We start from the raw sequence: 10,433 nt of genomic DNA on the forward strand, positions 1-10,433 counted from the left end.
ATTTCCACTGTAAAAAGAATTCAATTCTGGCAAGAAGCAAGTCATTCAGGCCCAGAAATACAGGAAGCTCTTTTCCTCTGTCAGGACTGGTGCATCTGTCCCGTTCAGAATCTGACCTTATAGGCCAGGCATTGCTGGAAGAAAAAAGGAACCTCTTCTACCTTAATTTCCTTTGTATCTCATCCTGGTTTTTCTCCCACCTTTCTGGCTTTTCCACTGCTGATTTTATTTTCTCCTACTCCTTAAGTGTACCCATTCCCAAAGGTTCTAACCCCAGTTCTTGTCCTTCCCAGAACCACATCTATATTCAAAGTTTAAGCTGTAGCCTCCATGCAATGACTCCAGAATCTAGTCTCTGTTGTAAGTTCTGACTGCATCTCAAATTCTTCACGTTATAAGCCCGGTTCTTGGACTTCACCTCTCAAATGTCTGATCTGACCTTTGAGACATCACAACCTTCTCAACTTCACCTTTTCATCTCTTGTCAGATACCAAATCTTGAGCTTGAGCTTGATACTTTGGATAAGCTTTTAGCTTATCCAGTACTTTTGCTAGATTAACTGTTCACATTTGTTGTTACCCTTTTTGAAATCTTTTAGTGACTCCATGCTGGCCACAGAATTTGATAAAACATTTCCCAGTCCAAAGGTACTCTGGACATATCCTAATATTTCCAGCCTCAGTTCCTACTGATTCTTGTGGATCCCTCCACCCCAATCAAACTATTCTGTGTAATTTTTCAGCAATGCCTCTATTAGCCTCTTCTTCCCAAGTTCTTCCTTTAATCACCACACTAATCATTCATTCTGCAAAAAACTCCTGCCAAAATGCCTCCCAAAGTAAATGCTACACATGAGTAAAAATACCACAGTATTTGGCTATAGTACTATGATTATACTGGAATCTTGTTTCATTTCAGTGACCCAAAGCTAAGTGTAAGGACAGTTCAGTGAGGACTGAACTACTTCCTGTGTTCCCAATAGGAGGGAATCTTGGTCAAGAAAATACATGTTCAGTTCTGACATGTAAAGAACATAGAAATTACCAATCCCTATATATGTGTATATACACACACACATATATATATGGATGATGGATGATTGTGTATATATATATATATATATATATATATATATATACAATGGAATATTATACAGCCATCAAAAAAACCTGAAATCTTGCCATTTGCAACAACGTGGATGGAACTAGAGGGTATTATGCTAAGTGAAATAAGTCAATCAGAGAAAGACATGTATCATATGATCTCACTGATATGAGGAATTCTTAATCTCGGGAAACAAACTGAGGGTTGCTGGAGTGGTGGGGGGTGGGAGGGATGGAGTGGCTGGATGATAGACATTGGGGAGGGTATGTGCTATGGTGAGCGCTGTGAATTGTGTAAGACCGTTGAATCACAGCCTGTACCTCTGAAACAAATAATACATTATATGTTAAAAAAAAAAAAAAGATAGTAGGAAGGGAAAAATGAAGGGGGGTGGGAATCGGAAGGGGAGACGAACCATGAGAGACTATGGACTCTGAGAAACGAACTGAGGGTTCTAGAGGGGAGGGGGCTAGGGGGACGGGTTAGCCTGGTGATGGGTATTAAAGAGGGCACGTACTGAATGGAGCACTGGGTGTTATGCACAAACAGTGAATCATGGAACACTGCATCAAAAACGAATGATGTAATGTGTGGTGATTAACATAACATAATAAAATAAAATTAAAAAAAAAGAAATTACCAATCCCTTCCTTACAGAGAGAAAAATTGGAAAATTGAAAATCAGTGACTTCTTTTGGACCTCTCAGAGAACTGAGGTCAAACAACAACCACTCCAAAATCTGAAGAGATGGACACAGCCAGAGATACAACACCTGACACTTAACCTGGAGCAGAAGCTGCTGGGTGCCTTAAATGAAGAAGACCACTTAAGTGGTCATTTTGATGGATTGCTGGACGTTGAGTATGGACTAATGTGTGAGTGAGAAACTTCTGCAGGTCGCAGTCATGAGCAGGGGTGAGGGTGGAGGTGGGAGTGGGCACACTTGCCCTCCAGGAATGCCAACAGGTTCTCACGGATGGATCTGAGGATCCAAGAAAGATACCCCTATGACCCCGGCGGGAATGGAAGAATAGTTTACTACTTCTACTGATAGTCTCATACTTCCACTTTCTAACCCTCCCAGATCCTTCTCCCTAATAAAGGTCTACTCTACAGGAGAAGGCTTTGGTATAATACTGCAAGCTTACCCCAGCTGGGAGAAGGGAATTCCACTTCACTCTAGCTCCTTCCAGCCTTCCTGTGTCACCTACAAGGAGGAAAACTCCATAGTCAACAGGGGAGAGGACATGAAGGAAATAGATCATGAACACCACAGGCAAGAAGAATAGTAGGAGCACTGGGAGAAGAGCTGTACCCATCGACGAAGCCCAGAACCACTTGTGAAGGCCATACACTCAAGCCCACTAAAAGAGGAAGACGTAGAAGATTTTAGAATGCTCCCCCTCTTCCACATGCTACAGCACACCGATAAGTCACCAGTTTAATACAGCTGAACAGACTGCAGAACACAGACTGTCTGAGAAGCAATACCAAAAGAAGTCCCAAAGCCAAAACAAGGACACTGAGATTAAGAATTCCTCATATCAGTGAGGTCAGATGATACATGTCTTTCTCTGATTGACTTATTTCGCTCAGCATAATGCCCTCCAGTTCCATCCACGTCATTGCAAATGGCAAGATTTCATTCCTTTTGATGGCTGCATAATATTCCATTGTATATACATATGCCACGTCTTCTTTAGCCATTCATCCGTTGATGGACATCTTGGCTCTTTCCATAGTTTGACTATTGTGGACATTGCTGCTAAGGACACTGAAGGAATTTGAAGTCTTGTACATACAGCTACAAGAAGCATCAAATACAGTCCAACTCCTGGCATGATTAACACAAATCTTCACACTAAAGACCTGGTTGTCTTGGTACCTATTACTCGAAACATATCTGGCTTTCAAAAAGAAAAAAATTCTAAGGCATACCAAAAGGCAAGAAAAAGCAGAGTCCAAGGAGACAAAGCAATCATCAGATCCGGACTCAGACATGACACAGATGTTAGTATTATCAAACAGGCAATTTAAAAAGCTGTGATTAACGTGTACAGGGATGTGATGGAAAAAGTCTACAACATGAAAGACCAGATAGGTCATGCCCATAGAGAGACAGAAACTGTAAGAAAGAATCAGAATGAAATGCTAGAAATAAGATGCAGTGACAGAAATGAAGAATGCTTTTGATGGGTGCATCAGTAGACTTGAAACAGCCGAGGAAAGAATGGGTGAGCTTCAGTATTGGCCTATTTCATTTTATTTTTTCTCTATACATCTGAATTACATATGTTACTTTTTTTTCTAGCTTTATTGAGATCAGAGTTGACATAAAACATTGTGTAAGTTTAAGATGTACAACATGATGATTTGAAATACATAGACATTGGGAAATGATCACCACAATAAAGTTAGTCAACACATCCATGACCTCATACACCCACCATTCCTTTCTTTTTTCCTTTTCTTTGGTTTTTTGTTTTGAGAACATTTCACATTCCACTCTCTCAGCAACTTTGAAGTATGTAATTACACTGTATTGTTAACTATAATCACCAAGATGTATGTGGAATTGACTCATAACTGAAACTTTGGACCCTTTGGTCACCATCAGCTATTTTCCCCACCCCCTAGCCCTTGGCAACCACCAATGTACTCTCCGTTATTTCAGATTCCACATTAAGTCAGATCATACAGTATTTGTCTTTATCCATCTGACAAATTTCAGTTAGCATAATGCCTTCAAGTTTCAACCATATTGTCACAAATGGCAGGATTTCCTCTTTTTATGGCTGAATAATATTCCATTATATATAATATTCCATTATTACATCAAATGTAGTGTGGAGCAATTCTCTTTGAAATAAGTCCAGAAACTAGTGAGCAACTCCCGTACATCAGGCAAATGAGAATATACTCACACTGAAACCATTAGGAAAGGCTGAGCCCCCCGGCCCGGTCATAAGCCCCATCCCCAGTACAGCGCCATACAATCAGAAACTCCCAACTCCCAACTTCTCCATAGGAGTAAAGGATTTGGACCCCATATTGAGTGCCCCAAATTTTAAAACTTATACCCAAAGGCAAAGGCCCCCAAAACACGTAATTCTGAAAGCCAATGAAGCCGGTGTCCATGAGACCTAAAAGACAACATATAGCAAACAAAGAAGCAGTTGTTCATAGGCATACAAACACTTGTCCTGGCTATCCCCGGAGCCCAGCTCACAATTTCTCCCCAGAAGACATATTACTTACTTTACTAGCTGCTCCCTGAGAATCCAGTCTTACAAGGTGTATTTCTGGGAGTGTATCCATTTCCTCCAGGTTGACCAATTTGTTACCATATAGTTGTTCAGAGTAGTCTCTGACAATCTTTTGTGTTTCTGTGGTGTCAACTTTACTGTCTCTTCTTCCATTTATGATTCTATTTGAGTCCTCTCTCTTTTTTTCTTGGTTAGTCTAGTTAAGGTTTGTCAATTTTGTTTGTTTTCAAAGAACCGACTCTTAGTTTTGTCGATTTTTTTCTAGTGTCTTTCTAATCCGTATTTCATTTATTTCTGCTCTAATGTTTATTATTTCCTTCTTTCCACTAACTTTGGGCTTTGTTCTTCTTTTTCTAATTCTTTGAAGCATAAAGTTAGGTTATTTATTTATTATTTATTTATTTATATAAAGAAACACTTTATACACTATATGCTATACCCTTCCCCTCTTAGAACTGCTTTTGCTGCATCCCATGAGTTTTGGTATGTTCCATTTCCATTTTCATTTGTCTCAAGATATTTATTTCTTTTTTCACTCATTAGTTGCTTAGGAATGTGTTCCCTAATTTCAAATATTTGTGAATTTTCTAGTTTTCTTCATGTTACTGATTTCTACTTTCATACCATCGTAGTCAGAAAAAATACTTGACATGATTTCAACATTCCTACATTTGTTAGTGATTGCTTTGTGGCCAAACATGTAAATCTCCTGGAGAATGTTCCATGTGTGCTTGAGAAGAATATGCATCCTGTGCTACTGGATGGACTGTTCTGTATATATTTGTTAGGTCCGTTTGTCCTAGAGCATTATTCAGGTCTGCTGTTTCCTTATTGATTTTCTGTTGGGATGATCTATCCACAGTGATTATGGTCAAAATGAGGCAAGTTGCTGACCATCAAATCCAGATCGAGGCATCAGGAGATAGAGTCTACTTCCTAATAGAAGGAATTCTATTTTTTTTTTAAAGATTTTATTTATTTATTTATTTATTTATTTATTTATTTATTTATTTGAGAGAGAGAGAGCACAAGCGGAGCGAGGGGCAGAGGAAGAGGGAGAAGCAGACTCCCTGCTGAGCTGGGAGCCCGATGTGGAACTCGATTCCAGAACCTAAGGATCATGACCAGAGCCAAAGTTAGACACTTAATCAACTGAGCCACCAAGGGGCCCTCTATTTTTTTTTTTAAGATTTATTTATTTACTTGAGAGAGAGAGAGTGAGAGCATGGGGAGTGGGGGAGGGGCAGCTGGAGAAAGAATCCCAAGCAGATTCTGGGCTCATGGGGAGCCCAACATGGGGCTCAATCTCATGACCCTGAGATCAGGACCCAAGCCAAATCAAGAGTCTGACACTTACCCCACTGTGCCCCAGGAGCCCCGAAGGAATTCTATTTTTATTCTACTGTATTTGTCCTATGTCTGGGCTTGGGATTTGGAGAAGCTGGAAAAAGATCTGTTTGAGGCTTGTTGTTATAATTATTATGCATTTTGCACTTGGGCAAGTTAGCCGACCTCTCTGTGTCTTAGCATCTTTACTGCTGGGGGTATTGTGAACATTAAAACAGCTAATACAAGTAGCACATTTAGAGGAGTACCTGGCTAATGTAAGTTCTCTAAATGTTGTTGTTGAGGATGATGATGATTGCTTTAGCAATTAAGACATTTGTATTTTAGCTTCAACTTTGTCACAAACTAGCTAAGTAACATTTTTCAAATCATTTGACACCGCCAAGCTAGTTTATTTGACTATGAACTAAGGGGTTTATAATAGACTGCCTCTATGGTTCTTCTAATTCTTTAGCTGCCCGATGTACTGATGTTTCACTTAGAAGAAGAAATGTTTCACATAGAAGAAATATATGCCATATTTATGATAAATATAGGTATTTAGGGCTCTGGGAACAATTGGCTACAAAATCATAAAGCAGAAGTCTTTTAAATTTCTTTGTACATCAATGAACTTGAGAAGTAAGTACTCTTGATTAGACTCTATAGTTCTTTGAAAGAGAACAACTTTCAATAAAGTAACTTTCTCTGGGAGGACTATTTACATTTTTTTCAACTCAACAATGAAGGCTCTATCATGTTAAAGACATTGTGATAGTCCCTGAAGAAAAAAAGATAAACAAGACCCTAGTTCACCACCTAGGCCAGCAGGTAAATATAAGGGAATAGGATGAGAGGTAAATAAACAGAAACCAGGGTCTTGTGAGTTACATTAAGGATTTTTAACTTTCTTCTCAGAATAAAGGTAGAGAGCCCCTTAAAGGGCTTGAAACGGGGGAAGCTTTTCAAGAGGAGGTGAAACTTGAGCTGGGCCTGAAGGACTTTAGAAAATGTCATTGGTGTCAAGGGATAATAGCAGAGAAGTGGGGTTAGCATAATGTGTTCAGAGAATGGGAGAGGTCCATGGTATAGGGGACCTACAGGATCCAGAGGGAAACAGTGAGAAATGAGACCAGAACTTTAGGACCAAATGAGGAGTGACTTCTCAAGAAAATGCTTGATCCCTGTGTCGGCTTTGAAATACCCAATGTCTTTGGAATCCAGTCTATAATATGAACAGCTTACTTGTCTACTTGCGCTCGCTCTTCCCTTTGTAAAAATTTAAAGGGATGCCAAACTGCTCACGGCCTACAGGAAAAGCTTCCCAGTCCAAGCATCATCACTTTCCTTTGTATCCTCCCCGCGCCTCTACTCTGGGGAGGAAACCAGCGAAGCACTAGCCTTCCTCTCTTTATTCCGTCCTCGCTAAGTATTCTCTTAAATCCCAGGCTTCCTTCATAGCCCTGAGTATTTATTGGGTGGCTCATTGGTTTAATGTGTATCTGTAAGTTCCCCAAAAGTCAGAAAGCCTAATTGTCTTGTTGGCATCGTGCAGCTTCAGCGTCGTGGGTGTTGGGATGGGCTGTGCAGATCCCCCTCGAGCCTGGAGGACTGAGTGCCCCCACTGCCGGGAGGACGGATGGTCAGTGGACAAGCCTCGGCTGTCAGCCCTGTGCAGCACTGCTTCGGCTCAAAGACAGCTGCTTCAGCCATGGGCACCGGCTTCCCAGGATAGCCCATATCTTCATAGTAGCTAGACAGAGGGTAAATGGCCTTTTTGCTCCAATAAGAGGTGACACTGAAGGGCCACGCTAGCCTCAGAGCTAGCTCCCTGTGGGGTCAGCTGAAGCCTTTGCTGAGACTGCGTGGCAGCCCCTCTCCCCCCTCTGCCTCCTCCTCCTTTCTCCCTTTCCCTTCTACAAGAATTATCCCCAGAGCACCCCCTCATAAACCTGCCGGGCACTGGTTTCCCTTTTAGAGTCTGCTTCTCTGTGAAATATTTCCCGAGTGAATAAATGAATGAACAGAATACATCCTATGCCAATGTGGGATGAGAGCTAGGTAAAGTAATTACTGTTACCTGAATTGCTCATTATTTCCTCATTATTTAAAGTGCCAGGTGTGACTATTGTGGCATCTTAACAGTCTCTGTTAAATTCTCCCGTGTCTTTTGTTTGTTTACTACCTACTGCTACGAATCCCTTTCTCCGAGTCTGAAAGTTCCGGTTCCGAATGTCACCTTCCTCGACCTGCTGTGCTTTGTCTGCCTGAACTGGTCGGGGAAAGTCCTACTACTAAAAATACTACTAAAGTATTTTGGTTTGCCCACGCTTCATTGATGATATTCCTAACGCAGGACTATTTCATGCTTTTGAAATTTTAAAGACAAATTAGATGCAATGTTAAGTATTTGTATACTGAGAAAAATACCTCATGTATTTTTTTTTTAAGATTTTATTTATTTATTTGACAGAGGGAGAAAAAGCACAAGCCGGGGGAGCGGCAGACAGAGAGAGGGAGAAGCAGACTCCCCACTGAGCAGGTTAACATTTTGACCACTGGGTGTCATCACAGAGCTAACTTTAAAAAAAGATGGCGCTTTAACCAGCTGATTGGAAGCAAGTAATGGAGCCTAAGAAGATTTAATAACATATTTTCACCATTCAACCTTCATACTTTGAACATTAATATCCACTGTACAAAGTACAATTCAGTATTTTTTAGTCTTTCTTCACAAGTCATATAGAAATAAAGTTTCTTCTAACCATGTTTAGGGGGTCTTGAGTGAATGTGGAAATGGGGGAGGAAGGCTAAGGCCTAATGAGGATCTGGAAATGGCTGATTTACTGCTGTGTTAGAGGACCAGAGCTAACTAAATAGACATACTCCCAAAGCTACCCAATTCGGTCATCTGGTTAACTCAGGCCATAAAAATGACCTCTCTCTGTTTTAACTTCTTTGAATCCTCACAACCTCTATGGAGCAAGGACTTTTATGTCCTCCATTTTACAGGTGGAGAAACTGAGGCACAGAGAGATCAGACACGAGGTGACAGAGAGACAGAATTTGAGACAGAGACCTCCCCAAGAGTAGCAGATTATACCTTTGGTGTGAAGGACTAGGCAGTGTTATCAAAGTGTGGTGGTCCCTTGACCATCTTCATCAAAATGCTATATAATCATCATTAAATATAATAGTTGGTAACATATATATTCCAGCCACATGCCAGAGCTACTGAATCAGGACCTCCGGGATAAGGCCTGGGAAGCTGCATTTCAGTAAAATTCTGTCAAGTGATTTTTGTGCGCACTAAATTTTGAGAATCCTTGAGAGAAGTGACATCGGGAAGACCTCCTTCCCTGGAAAGGGAAGAGAGAGAATGTGCCTCAGAAAGTATAGCAGGGATGGAATCTGAGTTCAGGAACCAGCCCATACATCTTTAACAGATACTTCACGCACACTGGAGACCTTCTTCCTGATTACCGGCAGGCTCAGTGTTCCCCTCTCATGCAGCCCCCCGTCCCCCTCCCCCTCCCATGCACACCTGTTCATCTGTGGAGGGCCCCGCTAACTCAGGGCTTCCTAACCCTGACTACGTACTCGAATCACTGAGGGAAACTTTAAAATCAAACAGATGCCTGGAACTAACCCAGACCAATCAAATCCCAAGCTCTGGGTGTGGGGCCCAGAGAAGAGAGATTTTTTTGAAAAAGGTTTTTTTCAGGTTATTCTCATGTGCAGCCAGAGTGCATAACTCCTGTTTTTGAGCAACAGTTCTCAAACAGAATCTTAAGCAAATAACTTGGAGGTGATTCTCATGCAAATTCAGTAAAATACTCTTTGGGAAACTGTCTTAAATAATAGGAAGGTAGGGCGGGGAAAAGAATCTCAAGGAAAAAAAAATTTTTAAGTTAGACTGAGACCCTTCTAGGCAGCATTAAAGTATGATTGATTTGGGGCATCCAGAAACCAGTCTTAAAGCCCATGTGAGAGACCGAGGAGGAGGGAGTCTGTCAAGGGCCAGCAAGTTCAGCCATAGCGTCTCTCTCCTCCTGCCTGACCACACAGCCAGAGGATTGCATTTTGCAAAACACGCAGCCCAACTGGCTACGTGGCTATGTGGGCACTCCAGGTTCACTGCCACCAGAAGAGCTGCATGGCAGGTGGATCCATCATGTATTGAGGGACCACTGTCTCCCAATGGCAATCCCTGCAGCTCCTTTTTGGACCCCATTCCTGATTCCACGCAGAGATTTAGGCCCCTAGAGCTCTGCCATTGCACTTTGGATAACTGCACAAGTGGAATTTTCACCCTCCACTTCTGGACGTAACTTCTGAAGAAGCAACACATTCTGGCTTTTTCCTCAGTATTTTCAGGGTATGGGACAACACCAGGAGTCTATTCTAAGGGATTTCCTATCCCTCTTCCATCAGTATAAAAGTAGTGGTCTGGGGCGCCTGGGTAGGTCAGTTAAGCATCCGACTCTTGATTTCAGCTCAGGTTATGATCTCAGGGTCGTGAGATCGAGCCCTGCGTCAGGGCCGGTGCTCAGCGTGGAGTCTGCTTGAGATTCTGTCTCTCCCTCTGCCACTCCCCCACTTGTGTGTTCTCTCTGTCTCTCTCTCCCTCCCCCCACAAAAAAGTAGTGGGCTAATTCTCCTGAAGGAAACCCTGTTATGTCTGCTTAGCCGAAAGCCTATAGTCCTGGCAGGAAGAGAGCAACAGAGGTAGGAA

This window comes from Halichoerus grypus, chromosome 6 (genome assembly GCF_964656455.1).
Source record: "Halichoerus grypus chromosome 6, mHalGry1.hap1.1, whole genome shotgun sequence".
In the NCBI taxonomy this organism is placed as follows: domain Eukaryota; kingdom Metazoa; phylum Chordata; class Mammalia; order Carnivora; family Phocidae; genus Halichoerus; species Halichoerus grypus.